Source organism: Cricetulus griseus, chromosome 2, assembly GCF_003668045.3.
Source record: "Cricetulus griseus strain 17A/GY chromosome 2, alternate assembly CriGri-PICRH-1.0, whole genome shotgun sequence".
Classification (NCBI taxonomy): domain Eukaryota; kingdom Metazoa; phylum Chordata; class Mammalia; order Rodentia; family Cricetidae; genus Cricetulus; species Cricetulus griseus.
Window position 1 is genome coordinate 258,783,185 of NC_048595.1, and position 27,001 is coordinate 258,810,185.

A 27,001-nucleotide genomic window follows, 5' to 3' on the forward strand; every position below is an offset into this window, starting at 1 on the left:
AACAGGGCCACCACATAAGCATCCCTCCCTCTTCAACTTTCCCTACCTCACCCTGTCCATGATCTTGCAGGTGTGGTAAGATGTGGCTACAGCATCCCCTACACCTTACTTTACTTTATTCATTCTATTCCATTATTTTTCTTTAAATCTTTACAACCTCATTCTATCTCACTCTCTTGAAAGCCAATATCCATGTTTTTCTTTTACTAAGTTACTGACTTGTATTAGTATTCCAAATAAAACCACATATCTGTGGATTCATCAAGTTATTTGAAGAAACTTCTAATTAATTTCAACTGTGTTTACATCAGCTATGAATAAGTTCTTTTTCTGTCCATCCACACCAGCATAAAATCCTACCTGTTTTCACTGGAGTAAGATGATATCTTAAATTTATTTAAATTTGTATTTCCCTGATAGATAAGGATCAGCAACCCATGTAATATTATGGATAACTAATTCACATTAAAACACCGAAGTCTCAACAAATTTAGGAAAATTAGAATACTATCCTGAATTTTAACTTACCACACTGGAATAGATCTTGATATTAACAGCCAGAGAAACTGCAGAATGTACAAAGACTCATGCAAAATAAACAGCACACTACTGAATGATAATTGAGTCAATAAAGAAGTGAAAAATGAAAATTTAACTTTTAGGATTTCTAGAGTAATCAAGTATACAGAGCACATATCTCAACATAGTAAGGGTAATATACAGCAAAATCTCATCTTGCTAAATAGAGAAAAACATGAAAGTATTTTCCCCAAAACCAAGAATAAGACAAAGATGTCCCCTCTCCCCCATCTTCTTCAAAGCAGAATTTGAAGTTTTATCTAAAAAAATAATATAAGTGGCCGAAATATACAAATAAGAAAAAAATAAATCAAAGCATCATTACCATCTTATGATATTGTTCTATGCATAAAAGTCCTTAAATTCCACTAGAACATTCCTCTAGCTAATAAACACATTCAGCAAAGCAGCAAGATACAAAATTAACATGCAAAAATCAGCAGTTTTCCTATATAAAAAGCGTATTCACACTAAGCAATGAATCAGGGAGATAACACCATTTGCAATACCCTCAAAAATAAAATAAAATGCCTTAGATAGAAAATGAAAAAAGATACCACAAGGTGAAAAGACCTTCAATGGTCATGCCTTGACTGGGATAATATTGTGAAATGGCTATTGTAACAAAGCAATCTACAAATTCAGTGCTATCTCCATCACAATTCTGATGATATTCTCTTGAGTAATTTAAAAAAAAAATCATTTTAAATTCCATATAGAAAAACAAAAGAACCAGGAGAGCTTAATCAATCCTGAATATGTTTTATAATTTATTTATTCTTTTAAATTTCATTTCACATTCCATCCAACCTCTCATCCCTCCCTCCTTGTCCCCCCAGCCCATCCCCAATTCAATCCTCCTTATAGGTAAGGGCTCCCATGAGGACTCAACATAGTTTGGCACAATAGGTTGAGGTGAGGTCTAGCCCCTCTCCCAAACATTAAGGCTGAGCCTGGCATCCCACCACAGGAAACGGGATCCAACAAACTAGCTCATGTACCAGGATTGTATCATGGTCCAGCTGCCAGGGAACCCTCATATAGTTCGAACTTCACAACTGTCTCTTCCATATGGAGGACCTAGTTCAGTCCCCTGGAGTCTCTACAGCTGTCAGTCTAGAGTTAACGAGTTTCCATAAGCTTGGTTCAGCTGTCTCTGTAGATTTCACCATCATGTTCTTGATCTCTCTCCCTCATATATTCCCTCCTCCCACTCTTCGACTGGAATCCCAGAGCTCAGCCTGGTGATTGGTTGTACACCTGTGTATCTGGTTCCATCAATAACTGGATGAAGACTCTATGATGATAGTTAGGGTAGTCTCCAATCTGATTACATGGGTAGGTCAGTTTGTTCGCTCTCTCAATTAATGATAGGAGACTTAGCTGGGATCAGTCTTGCAGATTCTTACAAATTACCCTAACACCATGTTTCTCCCTAATCCCATAGTAGCTCTCTCAGTTAAGATATCTCTTTCATTGCTCTACCAATAAATACATCTCCCATCTCGACGATCCCATTCCCTTATGTTCTCATCAGCCAATCCCTCCCTATTACCAGCCCTTGCCCCCAGTTTACCCTATAGATCTCATCTAATTTCCCTACCCAGGGTAATCCATGTAAGAAATTTTGGAATCAGTCTACCTCAAGACCTAGCGATACCACTCTTGGGCATATACCCAAAAGAATGCTCAATCATACCACAGGGATATTTGCTCAGCAATGTTCATAGCAGCACATAGCAGCTATTTGTAATAGCCAGAACCTAGATGCCCCTCGATTGAAGAATGGCTAAGGAATTCTGAATAGTTTTGAAACACTTGCTGTTGATATTCGCATTCTAGATTTCAAGGCATACTACAGAACTATAGTAATAAGAACAGCATGATACTGGCAATTAAACTCACATATTGATTAATGGAGTAGAATTGAGGACATGTATATAAGACCATATTCCTACTGTCAACTGAGTTTTGGCAAAGATGCCAATAATACATACACTGGGGAAATGATATTCTCAATAACAAATGAAGCTGGTCAACTTAATAGGTACATGTTGAAGAATGAATCTAGATCATTGTCACGCATGCTAAAAAAATATCAACTTCAAATGTATCAAGGACCTCATATATGGGGTCTTATAGCTAAAAAAGTATGGAATGTGCTTTAACTTAAAGGTACAGGAAAGGATTTCCAGAACAGGACCATAGTAGCACAGGCATTCAGAGCAGTAATTCATGGTAACTTATGAAACTCACCACATAAATAAAGAAATTGCCCATAGAATAGGGAAAATGGTACTAGCTATACATCTGATAGAGAGTTATATCCAGAATATACAAAGAAATCTCCCCACACACAAAAAAATCAAGATCTGGTTATTAGTTGAGTGAAAAAAATTAAATGGTTAGAGAACAATAATAATAATCACCCCCCCCCCAATTTTAAGGTGCAACATGAGAGCATGGGTATGATATTGGAAAGAGTATTGGGGACCATTTTAAATTCAATTATTATGGAAGTATTGCTAGAGTCTAGATAGTGAATAGGTAAACTGTAGACAAAGTAGAGAGTGATGATAAACAGAAGCTAGAGTTCTTGAAACAGAATATTAAAATGTGCCTGTTAATGAGAATATCAAATTTTAAATAATAAACATTAAGAATGTGAAGGTGGAAAAAATGGATGGAGCACTGGAAAGGTTTAAAATCAAAAATTTAGTGTAAGTCAGTCACCTATGCACTATTAATAAATGGCTCTTGGCAAGCAAGAATCCAGGTGCCATCCTTATAAGACTAAGAAGAAGAATAATTTTATGAAATTTTATAATTAGAGAATTTCCAAAATGACAAAGTAAAAGAGTGGGAGATTCAATGAGAACTCTCCTCATCTCCAAAATACACAGCATAAAAATTCTCTTTATTAGTGGAAGTCAGTAACATAGTAGCTTCAGAGTACAGTGAGATGAGAACACAAAGATGACCCAACCTTTAGAGATTCAACAGAGTCCACAGCTCAAGTGGTGTCCAATAGGCCTAGGGGAATGAAACTCTCCATCTCAGATGGATGCTAAAAGCTTCCCCAAAAGTCACGCCATCTCTTCCCTAATGTAAAGAGTCAGTTCAATGTACAATGAGCAGCTGTTTTCCTGAACAATAAATCTATGGCATACTGTTTTAACTCCTTTACATCATTAAGAAAGGCATTTGGATGAAGTAGAGTAAGAGCAAGAATAAACTAGAAAGATGCAAATTAGTAAATAATTACATATTGAATATTGAAAGTCCATATTCATTAAGGAAATCTCACAAGAATAGTAGTGTAACTATGGTGTAAACCTTAAAAGTGAAGTAACACCTGAGTTCATCTTCACTATTATCTTCTGGTCTAGAATTTATGGTTGGACTTAAATTTATGAGCAAGGCTACCAAGTATAAAAATAGCATTTCCAATTGTTTTTTTGTTCTGTGGAGAACAACAACAAAACGTATTTCAAAAATTGATCTTGAAACAAGGGAACACTGCTGGACATATACTTCAGCCAAGCGCTTAGAAATATAGAGTCAGAGGTAGTCCATGCAAACATCAATCCTGATGACTGCACACACATCTCGGTTTCCTCTGAAAAGAACTATATGCTATTTCTGAGTGAATACTGAGAACATAGTCTGAAACATAAGAACATTTGCCTTTGTTATTAATAGTATCATTCTGATAATTCGAAAGGTACAACCCATGGGGTGTTTTCCTGTAACAGAATAAAGCCCGTTATTTTCCTTGAGGTTTTGTTGTCCAAGTACTGATTACTCTCTATCAGCTTCATATCATCACTATTAAAAAAGTAACTTTTTCACTGGCATTGATTTTCAAGTTTTTGGATACAGCATGCAGAATAAGACAAATTCTTAGTACTAAATTTGACTTTACATAGATCCCACATGACCAATATCTTTTAGAGTCTCTATCATATCCTTTTGACCCAGAAACTTGTCAGTTGTAATCTGTTAGAAAGGAAATTCCATAATGTGAAGGATCCTTTGTATTCAGTATCGTCTCTTAAATGTCTTCAGTAGTATCAAGTACCTACAATGTGCCTAATAATGTTTCCACTGGCAGTTAATATGGCCACCAAGATTAGTTTTCTTTCATGCTCTTAGAATACAGTCACATCCTCTTTCCTTACATTTTTCTCCTTCCTTTCCTACCCCAATGGGCCCTTTCCCATTTATTACTTAAAATCTACTGCATCGTGATAGAAACCAAGCAAAGAGTTGGTAATGGGTACATGATGTGAAATAGGCTTCCCCTTTATAAGACTTGGAATGTTTGTTCATGAAAACACATCTATAATTATTGTCTCATTCTCATGCATATCATGGTTTCTTTTACATGTTAATTTTGGGAAATCTGTTTATTCTTTGTCAAATAAGAAACAATAGGAAATTAGAAGAAATTTAAATTAATTGTCTGCCAACAAGAAGTGATGTATTGAGATGACAAGGAGAGAGTCAGATTCAAAGTTATGGTATTAGTATTTTTCTCCACTGTCATGATAATTTATACCCATATAAATTATTGCTTAGTTTGACTACCTCATTCTTTTCCCATTTAATTCTTTATTACATTTATTTCTTTACTTCATGTATTCATGTAGAGATCATAGGACATCTTTCAGGAGATGGCCCTCTTCACTCTTTCTACAATGTGGATCCCAGGGGTTAAATTCAGGATGCCAGGTGTGGCATCAAACAGCTTTACCAACTGTTCAATCTCATTACTATCCTTGATTATCCTTAATCAAAGTTTCATTACTTTTTTTCGAATGACCCTTTAAATGTCAATGAATTGAATAAAAGGAAACTTGCCTTTACTGTTGGGACAATTCTCTGTAATTGATACAAACATTATAAACTTGAAAAGAAAGGCTTGAGTGACAAATAGCAAACTTTTCAGGAGTTACATGTCTATCTGATGTTTTATTAGTCTTTATATTGCTGTAACCCAACCTGACAGAGTAAATTAAGGGAGGAAAGATTTAATTTGTTAACATGTTGAGAGGTCAGTCCATCTTGGCAAGAAGAGTATAGTGGAACATGGATGTTCATGTCAAAAAGGCCAGGAAATGGCAATAGGGAGAACCTTGCATAGCTCATGGGATAGTAGTGCCCATGTCTAAGATGGGGCACACATATACAGTTCAAACACACACACACACACACACACACACACACACACACACACACACACACACACGCATCTCAGTTTCTTAGGTTATTCTACGATACACTCATATTGATAAGATGAACCATCATAGATTTTAACCAAGAGAATTTGTTTAAAAATCTTAGTGCAAAACTTTTCTGAGCTGTAGACGCTGAACTAAGCTATATAAAATATTTTTAAATAGAGCAGGTTATGTGATAAACTGTTAAGACACCATAGATTTATTATTGGGAAAAGATTAGGATAAAACTTTAAGTGGTCTTTCCCGTCACTGATAATTTCATGTTTGTCACCACTAACCTTGTAAATAGTGCATATGCTACAAAATCAGCAGTCCTAGTTTGCAACACTCTCCTACTTATAAAATTCAGTTCCGAGCAACTTCTCCAAAAGCAATGACAATAAAAATGCAAAGTATTTTATGCATCTGTCTGTTTTATGGTATGTGGATTCTAAACTCTGAAAAAACAAACAATTTAAAGAACTAAGAAAGCCCAGAGGTGGAGGCACATGCCTTTAATCTCAGCACTCAGTAGGCAGAGGCAAGTTGAGTCCCAGGACAGTTATTGCTGTTACACAGAGAAACCCTGTCTCAAAAAACCAAACTACTACTACTACTTCTACTAATACTACTAATACTACTACTACTACTAATAATAATATAACAATGAAAGGAAGGAAGGAAGAAATTAAGAAAGAACTGAGGAAGGCCTGTGAATGACTCTCCTAGACATGTAAAGAATTGACTAGAACTGTGGAAGCACTGAGTACCCAGAGACACTGTCCTGTAGTGCTAGGTGGGTTAATGGGTTCAGTTAAGCTAATGGCCTAAGAACTTTCTTCAGTGCTTAGCCTTTTCCTTCAAGGCCCCTGCAGGTGTGTCTGCAGAGCAGCAATGTCAGGAGTTTAACAACACAGTCCTTTTTTGTCTCAAGACAGCTGTTGTGATTAACCAGACACACATCACTTGCTGTGCCACAGCGGAATGAGTTTGTGGTTCACTTTTGCTAAATTAGTACCCACTGAGCACAGCAAATATTTAAAATGTCAATCCACTTGATAATGTCAGGGAGGCCTTCAAATACTGCAAAATGGCATTGAGGAATCATTCCACAAAAGGGGCACATAACATCTCTCTACTTCAAAGGAAAATGGGAGTTAAATGGAAACAGGAAACCTCTGATGGAGTTAGGAAGGCCATCCAGTTTAATAACTCTACCTGAATCATGAGTTTGTCACTCACTCTTTTGTCTATTCTTACATTCAGAATAAGTGCTTGAACATTGATTCAAATGCACTGCTGTGGTTGGAGAATTCATTTATATTAACACAAAATTTGAAAGTTCTTACTACAAAATCTATGTGTCATTCTCTTTCAATCTACAGGTGTTTTGACCAAAACTCCAACACTACATGAAAACTTCAAATCAAGTAACAACTCTAGCTTTTCATTAAATATTTAACTCCAAAGGGAAGTAAGGCAAGTATATCACATTGTTGTAAAGTTTGAAATATTAGTGAGACTACAAACTATTAATCTATATTTATTCTCAATTTTCAGAAAAAGTCTAGCAAATAAAATGTCATCTTTCTGATACCTTGATAGAGGGAGCCATTATAGGGTTAATGAGAAACTTAGCACTAGGAAAATTCTGAGGAATCCACAGGATGATCCCAACTAAAAATCCAAGAAATTGTGGAGAGGGTATCTTAAATGCCCTTCCCCTATAATGAGATTGATGATTATCTTAAATGCCATAATAGAGCTTTCATCCTGTAGCAGATGGAAGCCAAAGTAGAGATCCACAGATAAGCACTGGGCTGAACTCCTGGAGTCCTGTTGTAGAGAAGGAGTGGTGAGCAAAGGGGTCAAGACCATGCTGGAGAAACCCAGAGACACATCTAGGCTGAGCAAGTGGAAGCTCACTGACTCCTAAAGAACCAATATAAGACCAATGTAGGCCCCCTGAACATGGGTTTTAGTTAGAGGCCTTGGGCAGTAAATGGGGCCACTGCCAGTGGAACCAATATTTATCCCTAGTGCATAAACTGGCTTTTAAGAGCCCATTCCCTATGGAGGAAATACCTTGCTCAGCCTGAATACAGACTGAGGACCTCAGTCCTGTCTGAAATGATGTGACAGACTTTAATGATTCCTCATGGGAGGCCTCACCCCTCTGAGGAGTAGATGGGGGATTGGGATGGGGAGATGGGGGAGTGGGAAGACAGGAGGGAGAGGGCACTTGGATTGGTATGTAAAATAAGATTGTTTAAAAGAAATCTTTCAAAATCTTCTGTTATGAATTCAAACACAAAGAGTAGCTTAATCTTGCTATATTTTGATTTTCTTTGAATTATGTCTATTGAGGTATACTGATTTTTTGTTATACACATTCATACAAACACATATATACAACCCACTAGTATACACAACCATATACACCGCACTCATACATATACATATAGATGATACATATACATCACATATATAAATAGACTCTCATAATACATTATATATGCACATATAAACATGTAGGTGTATAAATACACATACATATAAACATACCTCATATACACAAACATACATACACACGTATTAATAAATTTTGCAAAATGCTAACTGAGCTTCACAAACTATCAATTCATTTCTCAAAGACTATTCACAGGAAAGTGTTCAAAGTCAATGAACTGAAATATTGTAGAACCTGCATTCACTCTCCCACATCATAAAAGCAAACAAAAACTAGAAAACAAAACAAAAAACAACATCAACAAACAATACAAACAAACAAACGTCAATGGGCAACTCTAAAATATGAAGATATTTAGGGCCAGGGAGCAATCTCTGCCATCCTCAGAGAAAACTGCCAATGCCTTTTAATTTTCCACTTTAATCCTTACCTATGGGGGTCAGGAAAGAGTCCTGATTTCTTCTTAAAATCTAGGAATACATTGCACACCAGGTTCCCTACTTCCTACTGGCATAAAGTTAGTCACCTGACTACATTTGAGTGTCGGTCTCAGATATATGATTTGCTTCAACCAGGAAGGAGAATGCTTTTTATTTCCTTATCATGTGAAACATGACATATCTATCAAAACACAGTGGCAGTTACATATGGAAATGGGTGAGACTTTGAACTCAATATGGCAAATGAAGTGGAAAAATGTATGAATAGAAAACTCAAGAGATGTCTTATGCTGACATGTGTAAAATTCACATATAAAAGTTCAAAGTAAGTTTCGTATATTTCTGTCTGTATCCAGAATAAAAAGTTGCTTGTACTTGTTACCATTTTTCTTTTAATAAAATAATTTTCTCATTTCATGCTTCTAACCTTTCAATGTAAAGAAGTTTAAAAGATGGAGTCACAACATATAACTCAAAAATCAAGTAGTATATATAGTTATTACTAGTATGAAGATGATGGGAAAACCATGACTGGAACAAATGAAACTGAATCACACTAGATTTAGAATACTATTTTATTATTTTATTTTCAGAGTTTAGGACCTTCCTGTTACACTTTTAATTCTTACCTTGTTCAATCATCATCAGCGAGGCTTCCTCAGGCAGCAGATGGGAGCAGATGCAGAGAACCCCCAGCCAGACATTATGCTTAGTGAACACCTAAATTGGTGGTCTCATTGGAGCTTATGGAACTCTGGAGAAGAGAGGGAGGAAGGATCATAGGAGTCAGTGGGGATGGAGAATACCAAGAGAACATGGCCTACTGAATCAACAAGGCAAGGCTCATATGGACTCACAGAGAGTGAAATGGCAAGCACTGGGCCAGCATGGGTCTGAACCAGGTCTGTGTACATGTTGTGGCTGTTGGCTTGGTGTTTTGTAGAACTTCCAGCTGTGGGGGAGGGTATGAATCTGACTCTTTGCCTGCTCTTGGGACTCTTTTCCTCCTACTTTTTTTTTTTTTTTTTTTTTACTATGTCAAGCTTCAGTGTAATGTTTCTTGCCTTGTCTTTCTGTATTTTGATTTGTAGTGTTTGGTCATTGTCTTTTTGAGGCCTGCTCTTTTTGGATGGTAGGAGTAAGCCAGGAGGAGTGTAGGGAGGGTAAACTAAGGTTCAGATATATTGTATGAGACAAAAGTCTATTTTCAATGAAAGGAGGGAAGGTAGGAATAAAGGAAGGAAGGGAAAAAGAAAGTTAAAGATGGCATAAAGAAGAAAGGAAGGAAAACAAATTTCCAAGCCCATTTTTGTTCTGTTAATTTCTTAACTAAATGTTCTATAAGGCATGTTTTATCCCAATAATTACAGATGTTTTTCACAGACTCTTTAGTCCACTACTAAATCCTGCTTTAAAAACACAATTGTTGTATTTGAAAAAACATAACCTAATTTCATGTAACATGACACAGTTAAAATAGTGGGTGTGGAGACATCATAGAAATCAAGCTGCGTTAAGTTCATGCCAAGTATTGTATTCGATGTGATGCTGAGTGTTCATTTATCACTCTTCCTTGTGTCTCCATCCCTGTAATTATTAATCACTCAGCTGTCTTTCTGGGGTATTTCTCTATTTATTCATTATCATGCACCATTTTCCAGTCTGTTATTCCAACATAATGATTCAGATGCAGTCAGCAACATCGAATATGCTCTCATATTTTAGAATTGTTAATTCTTCTTAATTGTAAATCAAAATCCCAGCATGATACTTATTGTAATGGAGATGGGCAGCTCTTTGTTATCACCTAAGGCTGAAGGTACAGGGAGTTCAGTTACAAGGGGAAACTATATGTAGACTGGGGTTTTTATGTGGGTCTTGTAATTATTTTAAGCATATGCATGATATAGCTACTTTTATATTTTTGGGAAAAAACCACTCCATTTACTCTGGGGTGATGCACCATGGAATAGCTTGTGATGATTCAGAAAAATGAGGTCCTTACTTCTGTACTTTATATGATAAGGTATTATATCTTGGACTATAGGGACAGCGTCAGAAACAACTCCTGCTTCACATATAACACAGACTTCTGACTTTGCCAGTGTCGTTGAAACTGACAGTGCTCAGAACCAAGCACAAGTGTCACTGAATACTTCGGTGTGATGTCAGGAAGAGAGGTGCAGTTTGGGGGTAATATACTGTGAACCCCTTGTGTAAAGGTGCACTCTAAGTCATAGCAGAGGAAATGGAAGGAAGGGGGTATTTTTCTTTTTTTATATTTATTTGAATTACAAACAAGATTGAATTACATGACAATCCCAGTTCCCTTCTCCCTCCCTTCCTCCCCTATCACCCCCCCAAAAGTCATGAGGGAGCAGAAAGGTTGAGTCATGGGGTATTTTCTTTTTAAATACTGAAATTCCTAATTTTTAATGGTTTGAAAATGGAACATGAGCTTTCAGGAACCTATAAGAAGGCAGGAATGTATGAGGAAAGAAACAGGATTGAAGGTGGTGTTATGCCAATTAAGTGATAACATGTAACATTTAGAGATGGAGACATTCACAGTATCAAAAGTTTTTGAAAATTCTTTCATGATAAATAATAAAATGTCAAGAAAATTTAAAGATAGTGTCATTTCAAACCACACTGTAATGAAGTAATACATACAAAATTTCTGGAAGAAATTATTGACAGGAATGATACACGATTTCTTTGCAAAATTTGCCTGTGAAATGATAATGAGAGTAGAATGGTTTGGATAGACCACTGTATTCATCATCTTTGCTAATGTTCTGGTTGATATACCTTGAAATACTTGATTATGGTTACATATTACAACAAGAAAATGGATTGATAAAAGCAAGAGTACTGAGTAATTCAGAGAGAATATATAAAAATTATGAGGTGTAAAATGTAGGTAGAAAAGCAGAATCTATATGTACTTTTATTATTAGGGAAGAAAGGTGAAAAGATTAATGTGTTAGTTTACATTTCAGTAGTTGTGGTATTTTATGTTTGTATTCTGATGATTACCAGTTTGTTTGAAAATCAGGGACTTCACTCTAGGTGATGGAAGGGGATGGAAAGTTAGAAACATCACTTGCTGCATGCAGGAAAACATTATTCCTCTTAAGGAAACAACCAGAGAAACTCTTATTTCTTCTGAAGGGACACCTCCCTCAGCAAATATCAATTATCATTAAAATAACAAAAATCACAAAACCTCAACAACATGTGATGTTACAAAATATTCACTATAAGATGGACACCCTTGAATTGCTCATATCTGAGATGAAACCAATTTGATATTTAGAATAAGAAAATTTCCCTGTCAGTAAGTATATTTTCCTTTCACTTTGCTAGCATAGTATTTCAACTACTTTCAGATGTGTTTAGAACAATACCACTTCTTTTTTTCAAAGGCCTTGTAAGTTAATTACTGAAAGCCTGGTATTCAGACAGAGACCTCAGTGTGTATGGTAAGTACTATATTGTCTGAGGTTGTCAATGGATCATTTACTTAGATGACAACCACCATAATTATTTTTAAGTAATTTTTTTTAAATTAGAAACAAGCTTGTTTTACATGTCAATGCCAGTTTCCTCTCCCTTCCCTCCTCCCCTGATCCCACCTGACCCTCTATCCTATCCCCATTCTGCTTCCCCGGGAAGGTGAAATCGTTCATGGGGGAGTCTTCAAAGTCTGTCATATCATTTGGAGCAGGGCATAGACCCTCTTCCTTGTGTCTAGGCTGAGAGAGTATCCCTCTAGGTGGAGTGGGCTCCCAAAGACATTTCATGTACTAGGGATAAGTACTGATCCATTATAGAGGTCCAATAGATTAACCAGCCCTCCAAACTCACATCTTCTTTCTGGTTTCCCATCTTCTATGCTGATTTCCCAGCAATCAGTCTGGGGTCCATAAGATCCCCCTTCTGCAGGTCAGCTGTTTCCATGTGTTTCTCTAGCCTGGTCTTGAATTCTTTGCTCATCACTTCTATCATTCTGCCACTGGATTCTAGTGACACCTCAGTGTTTAGCAATGTGTGTCTGCTTCTGCTACCATCAGCTACTGGATGAAGGTATTTGTCAATCTCATTACCAGAAAGGGGCATTAAAGATAGCCTGTCAACTATTGCTGAGATTGTTAGTTGGGGTGAACCTTGTAGATATCTGGACATTTCACTAGTTCTAGATTTTTTAAACCTATAATAGCTCCCTCTATTATGGTGTCTCTTTTTCTTGCTCTCATATATTCTTCTGCTCACTCGATCTTCTTGTTCTCTGATGTCCTCCTCTCCCATCCTCTTCTCTCCTTCTCTTTGTCTGAACTGTTTAGCTGCTCCCCTCATGGGCCCACTTATATCAGAAGATATTGTCCCTTTCCCCTTCTCCAGGGGGCCATGTATGTCTCTCTTAGGGTCCTCCTTGTTTCCTAGATTCTCTGTCAGTGTGGACTGTAGGCCTGGTAATCCTTTACTCTATGTCTAAAACCCATAATGAGTGAGTATATACCATGTTTGTCTTTTGTGACTGGATTATGTTACTCAGGATGTTTTCTTCTAGTTCCATCCACTTGCCTCTGAATTTCAAGTTTCCATTGTTTTTTTTTTTCTTTCTATCTGAGTAGTACTCCATTGTGTGAGTGTACCACATTTTCTCCATCCATTTTTCCATTAAAGGGCATCTAGGTTGCTTCCAGGTTCTGGCTATTACAAATATTGCTGCTATGAACATGGTTGAACATATATCCTGGTTGTATGAATGTTCATCTTTTGGGTATATGCCTAAGAGTGGAATTGCTGGATCTTGTGGTAGACTGATTCACATTTTTCTGAGGAACTGCCATACTGATTTCCAAAGTGGCTATAAGAGTTTGCATTCCCACCAGAAACTGAGGAATTTTGCCACATCCTCCACATCCTCTCTAGCATCCTCTCCAGCATAAACTGTCATTGGTATTTTTGATTTTAGCCACTCTGACAGGAGTAAGATGGTCTCTCAGAGTGGTTTTCATTTGCATTTCCTTGATGGGTAAGGATGTTGAGCACTTTCTTAAGTGTCTATCAGCTATTTTAGACTCCTCTATTGAGTATTAACTATTTAGTTCTGCACCCAACTTTTTAATTGGATTACTTGGTATTTTGGTGGCTAGCTTCTTGAGTTCTTTGTATATTTTGGAACTCAGCCCTCTGTCAGATGTGGGGTTGGTGAATATCTTTTCTCATTTTGTGGGCTACTGTTTTGTCTAATTCACTATGCCCTTTGCTTTACAGAAGCTTCTCAGTTTCAGGCGGTCCTATTTATTAATTGTCGATGTCAGTGTGTGTGCTACTGGTGTTATGTTCAGGAAGCAGACTCCTGTACCAATTGGTTCCAGGGTACTACCTACTTTCTCTTCTAAGACATTCAGTTTTGCTGGATTTATGTTGACGTTCTTGATCCATTTAGACTTAAGTTCTTTTGGTTTTCTTTGTTTCTTTCTTTTTTTAGGTTTTGGGGACCGAGTTTCTCTGTATTGGATTGGAGCCTGCCTGGGATCCCCTGCTGTAGACCAGGCTGGATTTGAACTCACAGAGATCTACCTGCCACTGCCTCCTGAGTGCTGGGATTAAAGGTATGGGTGTGTTCCACCAATGCCCGGCTCTGGACTTAAGTTTTCTGCATTTTGATAAGTATGGATCTATCTGCAGTCTTCTACACACCAGAATCCAGTTATGCCAGCAACATTTGTTGAAGGTGCTTTCTTTTTTCTATTGTATAATTTTAGCTTTTTGTGAAAAATGAGGTGTTCGTAGATATGTGGGTCCACATCAGGGTTTTCAATTTGATTCTATTGGTCAACATGTCTATTTTGTGCAAATACCAAGCTGTTTTCAGGATTATAGCTCTATAATAGAGACTAAACTCAGGGATGGTGACACCTTGGGATATAGTTTTATTGTACAGGTTTGTTTGGTCTATCTTGGGTCTTTTGTTTTTCCATCTAAAGTTGAGAATTTTTCTTTCAAGTTCTGTGAAGAATTTTCCTGAAACTTTGATGCAGATTGCATTGAATCTGTAGAGTGCTTTTGGCAAAATTGCCATTTTTACTACTTATCCAAGAGCATGGCAGTTGTTTCCATTTTCTTGCATCTTCTTTAATTTCTTTCTTTAAAGACTAAAAGTTCTTGTTATACAAGTCTTTCACTTGTTTGGTTAGCATTACCCCAAGATATTTTATGTTGTTTGTAGCTATTTTAAAGGGTAATGTTTCTGTTTTCTTTCTCAACCTATTTATTGTCTGTATATAGTAGGGCTGCTAATTTTTTTGAGTTAATGTTGGATCCTGCCACTTTCGTAAAGTGGTTTATCAGATATAGGAGTTCCCTGGTAGAGTTTTAGGTCACTTATGTAAATTACCATATCTTCAGCAAATAGTGAATGTTTGACTTCTTTTCTATTTGTATTCCCTTGATCTCCTTTTGTTTTCTTATTGCTCTAGCTAGAGCTTCAACACAATACTGAAGAGGTATGTAGAGAGTGGACAACCTTGTCTTGTTCCTGATTTTAGAGGAATTGCATTGAATTTCTATCTTCTTATTTTGATTTTGGCTCTTGACTTGCTATACATTGCTTTTATTATGTTTTGGCATGTTTCTGTTATCCCTGATCTCTCCAAAACCTTTATCATAAAGGGGTGTTGGATTTTGTCAAAGGCTTTTTTTTCCTGCCAATAATGAGATGATCATTTGGTTTCCTTTTTCAGTTCCTTTATATGGTGGACTTTGATATGTTGAACCATCCCTACATTCCTGGGATGAAGCCTACTTGATCATGGTGGATGATTTTTCTGATGTGTTCTTGGATTCATTTTACCAATATTCCATTGAATACTTTTGCATCAATGTTCACTAGGGATATTTGTCTGTAGTTCTCTATCTTAGTTGTGTCTTTTGTGGCTTGTGTAATAGCCAGAAACTGGAAGCAACCTAGATGTGTCTCAGCTGAAGAATGGATAGAGAAAATGTGGCACATTTACACAATGGAGTACTATTTAGCAGAAAAAATGGAATCTTGAAATCTGCAAGTAAATGGATGGAACTAGAAGAAACCATCCTGAGTGAGGTTACCTAGTCACTATATTTGTTCACTTTAGTTTTTTTTCCCATGGGATATTGATATTTTTCCAAATGTAAAATTTAAGAAAGTGTGAGGCTGATTTCACAGGCATGGCCCATGTTCATGGCATCATGAATTCAGGCTAAGGGCTTCCTCAAAATTAACATTTCTAGGTCACTGTGAATTTATGATCTCAGTGGCTTCTCCTTCATGCACAACCAAGAAATGGTTCTTTGCATTTGTTAATCCTTGCTTCTCCATATTTGCTTATATTTTTTTGTTCCATGGTTGTCCTTCCTCTGTGGCTTTAATTTCCTGGTAGATTTAAAATGTTCAACTGTTCTCTTATCAGATGCCAGTGGGCTGTGTTTGTAGTAACTCATTGATATTAGCTTGCCCAAACTTCACATATTCCTGGGTTCCATTCCTAGAATTGCAAAACACAATGTGGTGATAACATCCAATAATTTTCCCTGGAAGAGCAGACACTGGAAGTGTACTTTAGGTTTGCTCACTAACCATGCATAAGTAAGTCAACTTCAAGTGATTCTTATCTGGATTTCTATTATCTAGCAATGTCTGCTTGTGTACTATCTGGAACTAATGCTAGGACAAATGTCTTTGGATGCTTTCCTCTTATTAGTGTTAATTTTGTTTAAGTGGTGATTTAATGCAAATTAGGACACCTTAAGCTCTTGGAAGCTTGTTTATACTGGGTACTAGTACAGATCTCTACAACACTGTGAGATACTCAATGTTTACCGTATCTCACAGTTTTGGAACAGTTTTGCTGTTCCTCACACCTGTTTCAAGCTTCTTTTGATCTTACAAGGCTTTAGATAGGTTTTGTTCATAATCATTTATGGTATGCCTTATTCTAGAACATTTCTTTGAAGCTTTCATCACTGAGCTCATCCTTCAGATTCATACTCAGTATGTTCAGGGGACTCGGCCAAGATCTCTCTGCCCTTGCTGATCCAGATTCACAATGTTCAAGCAAAGGTGAGCCATGGGGTCTCCATTACACTTCCTTACCCATAGTCTACTCCAAATGCAGAATGAGTATATACTTGTTCGTCCCAGCTAAACATATATGAGGTACTCTGTCACTGGTTTTAGTTCTTTCTATGCTATACAGTCAGGTGTTTGCACCCCACCCCTCTTCAATATTGATCTCTAGAGAGCAATGTGTGATTTTGATGTTCAGTCAAGGATACTTATGTCAAATATTTTTATTGTTTATTTTCCCTTTCAAAGATGGATATATATGAGCATTACATGAGCATTATTACATAAATCGTGGAACATATACATTATTGAATGTATGTGGCTTATGATTTTGTGTACTGAATTGAGACTAGTGATATAAACAGAAAATGAACTCTGCATAATTTTAATTCAAAACTCTATATATATGAGCATATACACTTGAAATGTATTAGTGAATTAATGAGACAAACCAGATAAACAGAGGCTGTGGTATGAATGTATATGAACTGTGACCTCATAGCCACAATGTGTTTAATAATCTTAAGAACTCCATGATTTGCAAATACAAATAAAGAATTTGTTTCAACTTGGTGCAGTTCCAGCAATGAAAGTAAAATTTATTTCTTGCTGAGTTAAGAGAATAAGCATGGACTAGATAAAATTCTCAGAAAACCAAAAAGTGTAAGATCAGTATATATGGGGTTACAAGAATTAGGTGTGCCCCAGGCATGTGTCTGTATATAAAATTTTCTATCATTGGAATAATTAAACACTTATAATTTCCATAAATGAAAATTGCTTATGCATTTTTATAATTTTTGTATCAGCAGGAAACAGTACTCTAAGATAATTTTAGCCATCACAGTATTATAAAAAATATTTACTTTATATTTTCATGTTATCATATAATTATAAGTTTTCCCTTCCCTTTTCTTCATCCAAACCCTATCATATACCACATACTCCCTCTTACCCTCACTCAAGTTCATGGCCTCCTTTGTCATTAACAATATAGAGATGGAGAAGGTTATATTTAGGAAAAAATATATTATATATACATATATATGTAATTACTTGTATGTACATTTTCAGTGCTAAACATTTTGTATTGAATATCTAATGGAGCAGGCCTAAACATAGATGATCAGGTATTTTTGTGCTGTGATATAGGGTCTTTTAGGGGTATTCCCAAGAGAATAGCTGCCACATGGTAGATCTATTGCTAGATTTTTGAGAAGTCTCCACAATGATGTCTGTAAGAGCTGCATCAGGCTGCTTCTAAGAATTAATGAGTATGTTGCTCTCCTCACACCCTATCAGCATTTGTTTTCAATTATTTTCTTGATATGGGTTATTTTGATAAGGATAAGAGGAAATATCACATAATTTGCTTGTGCCCAATGGCAATGGATACTGAATAATTTAAAAATAATTTTTAGCCAATTTTTCTTTGGAAAATTCTCTCTTCTTTATTTTTTATTTTTTATTTAAATTTAAAACAAGCTAGTTTTACATGTCCATCCCAATTCCATGTCCATCCCCTCCTCCCCTGCCCCCCCCCCACCAACTCCCTATCCCATCACATTTCTGCTCCCCAGGGAGAGTGAGGCCTTCCATGGGGGAATCTTCAAAGTCGGTCATCATTTGGAGCAGGGCCTAAGCCCTCCAAAATGTGTCTATGCAGAGAGAGTATCCCTCTATGTGGGATGGGCTCCCAAAGTTCATTAGTATACTAGGGATAAATAGTGACACACTACCAGAGGGCCCATAGACAGCCCAGGCTTCCTAAATGACACCTACATTCAGGGAGTTTGGATAGGTTTCCCAGCAATCACTCTGGGGTCCATGAGCTCCTGCTTTTTCAGGTCAGCTGTTTCTGTGGGTTTCTCCAGACTGGTCTTAACCACTTTGCTCCTCACTCTCCCCTATTTGCAAATGGATTCCAGAGTTCACTTCAGTATTTAGTAGTAGGTGTCTGCTTCTGCTTCAATCAGCTACTGGATGAAGGCTCTAGGATGGCATATAAGGTAGTTATCAATCTCATTATCGGGGAAGAGCATTAAACGTAGCCACTCTGCTGTTGCTTAGATTATAAGTCAGGGTCATTCTTATAGATCTCTGGCAATTCTCTAGTGCCAGATTTCTCTATTAACCTATAATGTCTCCCTTTATTATGGTATGTCTTTTGTTTGCTCACCTGTATTATTCCCCTGACTTGATCTTCTTGCTCTCTCATGCCCTCCTTTCCCCTCCTCTTCTCCTTTCTCTTTGTACCAACTCCCTAACGCCCCCCCCCCAGCTCCCAATTATCTCAGAAGAGCTTGTCCCTTTTCCCTTCTCCTGGGGACCATGTATGTCTCTATTAGGGTCCTCCTTGTTCCCTAGTTTCTCTGGAGGTGTGGAATGTAGGCTGGTAATCCTCTTCTCTGTATACCATGGTTGTCTTTTGCTTTAAGGGAAAAAATAGGGGTTACACAATAAAAGATTTTGAAACTTTGGATACATATAACAGCAAACAAAAATCAAACTAATAAAGACATTACCATAAATTTGCATTGAAACCCAATTATTTCTATTCTCACTTCCTAAAATAACTTTTAGAAAGCATATTCCATGCAAATAGACAAGTAAATCTGTATCCTAAAAAATCCACGTAAAAATCAAAACCAGGTAAAGATATGGCACAAAGAAAATTTTGAAACAGAATTTAAAGAATCATAATTTATATATAAATTGAGCGATATGCAATCACAGATTACCAATATGAATGTATAAAAGCAAACTGAAAATATCCAAAACAAAATTTGTCGAAAAAGTTAATTCTGAGAAAAATTAAGACCTCCTATAAAAGGCTCAAAATAACAAGGCAGAAATTGATGAGCCTGATGACACATCAACAGAAACTTTCTAAAGGGAAATGCCATTTTAAGGAGAAAGAATATAATGTAATATCTTAAACCATGGAAAAATTTTAAAATAGATAGCTTGCTTGTAATTTGAGCAAAAAAAGGAAGGGACAAAGGGGTAAAAAAATCAAGTATTTGATAAAATAACCTATGATATTTTTTTCAAACATAGTAGTATTGATCCATCTCGTCAGAATTTTCAGAAAATAACCACCAGGATAAATGCAAAATAGTCTATGTAAATGTATGTAAAATCCAGAAATTCACAAAAAGAGACGGGACCTCTTGAGTTCTTTGGATATTTTGGAAATCAGCCTTCTGTGTCATGTGGTATTGGTCAAGATATTTTCCCATTCTGTGGGCTTCTGTTTAGTCTTGTTAACTGTGTCTTTTACCTTACAGAAACTTCCCAGTTTCAGAGGTCCCGTTTATTAATTGTCAATTTCAGTGTCTGTGATGCTGGCGTTATGTTCAGGAAGTGGTCTCCTGTCCCAATTCATAATTCAACTAAAAAGCGGGGTTGAGAACTAAACAGAGAATTATCAATAGAGGAATCTAAAATCTAAAATGGCTGAAAGACACTTAAGGAAGTTCTCAACATCCTTAGTCATCAGGGAAATGCAAGTCAAAACAACTCTGAGATATCTTTCATCTGTCAGAATGGCTAAAATCAAAAACACCAATGACAGTCTATGCCGGAGAGGATGTGGAGAAAGTAGAACTCTTCTCCATTGCTGGTGGGAGTGCAACCATGTACAGCCATTTTTGAAATCAGTATGGTGGTTCCTCAGGAAAATGGCAACCAGTCTACTGCAAGAACCAGCAATTCAACGCTTAGGCATATACCCAAAAGATGCACATTCATACAACAAGGACATCTGTTCAAGTATGCTCATAGCAACATTATTTGTAATAGCCATAACCTGGAAGTAACTGAGATGTCCCTCAACCAAAGAATAGATACAGAAAATGTGTAACATTTACACAATAATATACTACTCAGTGGGGGAAAAACAATGCAATCTTGAAATTTGCAGGCAAATGAATGGAACTAGAAGACATCATCCTAAGTGAGGTAAGCCAGTCACAGAAAGACAAACATGGTATGTTCTCACTCATATATGGATTTTAGACATAGAACAAAGGATTACCAGCCTACAATCCACAATGTCAGAGAAGCTAGAAAACAAGGAGGGCCATAAGAGAGACCCAAACAGTCCCCCAGTGAAGCAGAAAGGGACAAGAGCCCCTGAACAAATGGGGAGCATGGGGGCATGGAGAAAGAGGAGAGAAGAAGAGAAGTGGGGAGGATATTAGGGTTCAGGAAGATTGAATGGGGAGAGGAATAGAGAACAAGAAAAGAGGAAGCCACTATAGGTTTAAAAAGAAATCTGGCACTAGGAAATTGTACACAGATCCACAGGCTGACCCCCAACTAGGACCCTAAGCAATAGTGGAGAGGCTACCTTAAATGCTCTTCCCCTATAATGAGAATGATGACTAACTTAAAGGCCACCAGAGTACCTTCATCCTGTAGCTGATGGAAGCAGAAGCAGATATCGACAGCTAAACACTGAGCAGGCACTCATAACTAAGCAGTAAGCTGTACTCCTAGAATCCAGTTTCAGAGAAGGAAGAATTATTTAAAAAGGGGTCAAGACCATGCTGGGAAAACCCCCATTAACAGATTACCTGAGCAAGTGGGAACTCATGGACCCCAGTCTCACACCTGGGGAACTAATATAGGACCAAAACAGGCCCCCTGAATGTGGATGTAAACTAGGAGCACTGGGTAGTCTATGATGCAACTGGCAGTGCAACCAGAATATATCCGTAGTGCGGAATCTACTTCGGGAGCCCATTTCCCATGGAGGGATACTCTCTTAACCTGCATACACAGGCACAGGGGAAGGCCTAGGCCCTGCCCCAAAATACTTGACAGATTTTTATGATCCCTCATGGAAGGCCTCACCTTCCCTGGGGAGTGGATGGGGGATGGGGATGGGAGGTTCTGCGGGTGGTGGAAGATGAGAGGGAGAGGGAACTGGGATTGAAATGTAAAATAAGATTGTTTCTAATTTAAATAAAATCTATTAAAACGACAAAAAAAAAAAAAAGGCGGGAGGACCTAGAAATTTCAAGGGTTGTTCCTCAGGGTGGGTACCACGGAAGTGTGACTGGGCAAAGAACTAGGAACCTTAATTTGTTGAATTCTTCTATGCATCCATGTACTTCTATAATGGTGGATACCTAAACTTAAATATTTTAAAGATGTAAAACTGTGTAGTATAAAATCTGACTCTCAATATATGCAAATTTAAACTAAATGAATTTCTTGGGTGACTTCAAGAAGGAATTTGTAGCAAGAGAACAATAGTAAAAACTGAAAAAATATCAGGAAGGGAAAAAAGGCTTTAAAAATCACATATTTTATAAGGAACATTTGTTTAGAATTCATAAGGAATGCTACAACTCAACAATAATTAACAATCTAATAAATCAACAAGAGTAGATATTTTTCCAGAGAAAATAGTTTTAAAATGATCATTTAGCACATGAATAATGCTTAATGCCATAGTCATCAGGGAACTATGAAAAATAAATCTCAGTGAAGTGTCTTTTCATAGTTGTTATGATGAATAAAAAAAAAAAAAAACTGATCAACACTTAAAAGTGCATAATGACATTGGTGCCCTCACATTGTTTGAATTGGTATACCACTTTGGGAAACATTCTAGCTATTTTTGAAATCACATAAGACTCAAAAGTTTCACTCCAAAAGAAATAAAAATATATTCAAACAAAACCATATACTAACATTTATATAAGAACTCTTAATAATAGTAAATGGGTGAAAATAATATAAATACCCTTTATTGTATAGATATATAAACAAAATGAGAATCTCAGTCAATTTAACTCCATTTACAGATGATATAATTGCTTATTAGAAATCCTCAAAGGTATGGGACTGATCCAGACCCCAGGAACATGGGTTTCTGTGAGGAAACCTCAGAAATCTACGGGACCTCTTGTAGAAGTTCAGTACTTATCCCTGGCATAGGTGTGGACTTTGGGAGCCCATTCCATATAGACTAATAATCCCTGAGCCAAGAAACACAGGGTTGAGCCTAGGCCCTATCCCAAAGGATACAATAGACACTGATGACACCTTATGGAAGGCCTCATCATCCAGGGGGAGCAGAAAGGATAGATAGGGTTTTAGCTGGGGGGGGGTGTGGTAGGGGAGGAAAAGAGAACTGGGATTGTCATGTAAAACAATCTTGTTTCTAATTCAAATAAAAAAAAGTTGGAAAAAAAAAGAAAGAAATCTGCAAAGTTCCTATCAAATGTTATTCTGACCAAATGAACAAACCAGAACTTGACAAAAGCAGCATATAAAACCCAGTATCTTTTTAATACAGAAATAGCAAATACTCTAAGAAAGAAATCAGGAAAACAATCCCTTTCAAAATAGCTTAAAAAATATCTGGAAATGAGCTTTGAGAGATAGTTTAGCAGTTTGCTCCTTCAGACCACAGGGGTTGGTTTGATCCCCAGCACCTTATGGTGGCACATGAACATCTGTTTCTAATCCTGAGATATTCAGTGTCCTCTTCTGGCCTAAAACAGACATATGAAAGTAAAGCACCCATGCACATTGAATAAAAGTAATTCCATGAGAACGCATATATGAATACAGTGAGTTCTTGAAAACATAGAGGAAAGGACTGAAATAAATTATAGAAGATTGTAGGACCCCTCATATTCACAAACAAGCAGAATTAACTGTCATTAAAAGCTATAAAGTCACATTATCAACAAAATCTACAGATTTATTATAATCCCTATCAAAACATAAATGATGGACTTCACAGAACTAGATTCAAATATATCTAAAATATATCCATACACAACCAAGACTCCAAACAGTCATGAAATCCAGAATCAAAAGATCAAAGATGGATACATCACATTTATTTTGTTCTTGCCCAGTTCCTTCCCCTTCTTTACTTCCTGTCTGCCACGGCTTATGTACTCTGCTTTCTTACATCTCCCCAATCATGATGGACTGACATACCAGGAACCCTGTGCCCAAATGTATCTTTATTTTTCAGATTGCTGCTCTCAGACATGGTCCCAGACAAGAAGAAAAATAACTCATGTGGATTTAGAAGATGTTTGTTGGAGCATAAGAAGAGAAACAAGAGTAGAAAAGAAATAACTATGAGGTGATAACACTGTTCAGAAAATTTAACACTGATGACCAGGTGGTACAAATATTTATGATAATAACCCCTGAATTGTATACTTTAATGGGTGAAATGTATGATATGCCTTATATATGAAAATTTTTAAATTATGAAAGAGGATATAAAATATGCTTATAAAATATACTACACATACCATATTATAATAACAAATTCCATAAGGTCCCAAACAGCATAATTTTTCAAACTACACATGAATAGCTAAAGTAAAGCCACATATTACACATTCTTATGATTGGAAAAGAAAACTGAAGCCAAAATAATAATAATGAAATAATTTATATAGTATTGTACAATAAGTAACTAGATAAAATTACATATTTTTTTCTTAATTTATGTAAAATTTAATATCTAGGGTTGTCTCTAACTTAAGATATTTTCTACTTCGAACACTGCATAATTTGTTTACATGATAATATTATTTTGTAGCTTTCATTAGCTGAAAGTCACTTGGGTATACTCATTTGTTAAAATTCAGTAGTTATATATTTATAACATACGTGCTTTTACTCTGTAAATGACTGTGCACATAAATAAAATGATTAAAAAGTGTTTATGGAGATCATTCTATTTTATGAACTGACCTTTTGCCATCTTGTGTCAGAATTTATCTCTTTATTGCTTCCCATCCTATTTAATGTTCTTAGCCACATTTTATCAATAGCTTTTTAGTCATTTATAAGTATTGCATAATGCTTGCAACTATTTTCAATGGGATAATATTTTTCCTTTTATGTTTCTAACAAGTTATTAAAATTATGGATAAAGCATTCACTTTTATATCTCAATCTGATGTATAGCCAATTTTCCAAAGTCTTATTAATTTTAATAAATTATCTCAGTTTTCTTGTATTGCAGCTATATGTTTTGAGACTGAAGAGTGGTGTAGCTGGGATTGATTTTCATTAAATGTGTGCATGATAACACTGCAGACTGGCAACACGGGAGATGCTGGAACCTCTAGAGGGAACTTCCTGGTGGGAACTTATTAGGTTCCTGGGGAAAATGTTTTGGAAGTCACTTGTGTTCATCTGTTTCTAGATCTTAGGCCTCTGATCCCTGTATTCAAAGAAACTGTTTAATCTCCCCTGCATTTCCACACTGACATGTTGTTCTTTCCAGTCCCCAGGTAAGTGGTCCTAGACATGAAGAATTTTTGAAACTTTAAATGTAAATTAACCTCCTCACAAATTACCTCATGTATTTTAATTGTGTCAGGAAGCTAACAAATAGTAATGGGATTTTTAAAATTAATTTATTTTACTTCTTGTAATTGCATTCTATTTTTACTTCATTGTCCAATCTAAAGTTTTACAAGTAAAATCTTAACTGTCAGTGTTATAAATTCTGTTTTTGTTGTTGTTGTTAAATGTGAATTTTGTTTTAAAAAAACTGTTTGTTGTTGAGTGTTGACATTTATTATATTCTCTGTGTAATTCCCTTACATTTTATTATTAATGGCTACTGAGTTGTGTTTGATTATTTGAATCATTTACTGACTTAACTAAAATTATTTCATTAATATGTATTCATCAAACTCGCATAGATTCCTGTATACTGTGATTACAGTGGCAAGTTAATCCAGACATGTATGCCAGCAACAAGTATTTTTATATTATGGCACAAATACTGTGGATTGTTTTTCCAGGTGTATAAAAGATAAAATGATTGATGACATGAATTTCATGATATTTTAGGAAGGAAATGTTGCTAATACAATGACCCAAATGTAGAGCAGATTACATATATTGTAGCACAAAAAAATGAAAGACCCAGAAACAGATAATGGGACTCAAGCTTCAATATGAAGATCAGAGAAACAAAGCAGCCAAGTCAGGTGATCTAACTTCTACCAAGCTGAAATGGCAATCCTTTCTCCATGATTCTTTAGATGGAGGTTCTGTTCCACTTGGTCCCACAGCCATTTAGTCCCAAATAAACACACAGAGGCGTATAGTAATTATAAGCTGTTTGGCCGATGGCTCAGTCTAGCTCTCCCTTAAATATTAACCAATTTCTATTAAACTAAGTATTTCCACATAGTCTAGGCTTACCTGAGAATGCCTGGACTTGTTACTCCTTCGGCAGCTATATGGCATCTCTCTAGAAGCTCACTCTTTATGTCCTTTTCCCAGAATTGTCCTCATGGGGGAGCCTGGCCTATCTTTCCTGCCTGGCTACTGGCCATTCAGTGTTTAATTCATCAACAAATAAGACAAACATATACTAGCAGAATACAGAAGGACATCCCCTATTACAAATCCTCAAAGGCAAAAGCTCTCAGTTCCTGTCTCCTCCTGCCTCTTATTCCTTTTTCCACCTAGCCATATCATTCCTGTCTATACCTCCTTAGTGCTGGGATTAAATGCATGTGATCCTGGGTGCTGAGATCATCTTTGTATGAGCTGTTTCTTTTAGGACTGGAACAATTTCGTGCAGTCAGCATGGCCTTGAACCAACAGAGATCCTTTTACTTCTTAATCCTGAGTCAAGGGATTAGAGGTGTGTAAGACCACTGCCTAGCTCTATGGATGTCAGATTAAACATATTATCACTGCCCGATCTGAACCCCCAGTCAAACTTTATTAAATAATAAATAATATATCACCACAATATTTACATAGTGAGCTGAAGGAATGTTTGTGCAGATAACTAGAGTGGGTAGGGAAGATATGTTCAAAGGAGATATATGGAGACTTGGTCGGCCCAAATCATATATCCCATGTGAGTTAGGGTGCAGTGAATTATGCAAATATGCTGACAAGTGCTGAGACACCCTTAATTCTCCTATAATAAACTTTCTTTTGGTGGATTATTCAGATAGTACACACCAAGATTCCTTTAATATTAACTTACGTATCTTGATGAAGAGCAATGATAAATACTTTTTGAACAGGATTTCTGAGTTTTGATTTTATACTCCCTTTAGTTTACAGAATTAAAAGGTTCAGGTGTTTTTTTATATGAACAGATGAAAAGCTCATCCTTTTGAGGACTGGTTAGGTGAGATATGCC

At 36.4% G+C, this 27,001-nt stretch overlaps 1 long non-coding RNA gene across 9 annotated transcripts in view; it reads left to right on the plus strand.

Annotated features, from left to right (window-relative positions):
* LOC103163700 overlaps positions 1-25,021 on the plus strand; it is a 69,279-nt gene extending 44,258 nt beyond the window's left edge. For 4 of the 9 annotated variants that reach the window (XR_003482682.2, XR_003482685.2, XR_003482681.2 and 1 more), the window contains 3 exons: positions 14,212-14,335; positions 16,701-16,821; positions 23,834-24,538. This is a non-coding gene — a long non-coding RNA (uncharacterized LOC103163700). Of the gene's footprint in view, positions 1-8,320; positions 9,614-12,136; positions 12,197-14,062; positions 14,100-14,211; positions 14,336-16,700; positions 16,822-23,833; positions 24,539-24,828 lie in introns of those variants that run through there. The other 5 variants (XR_003482684.2, XR_003482688.2, XR_003482687.1 and 2 more) reach the window with 5 other exon arrangements.
* The last annotated feature ends 1,980 nt before the right edge of the window (positions 25,022-27,001 follow it).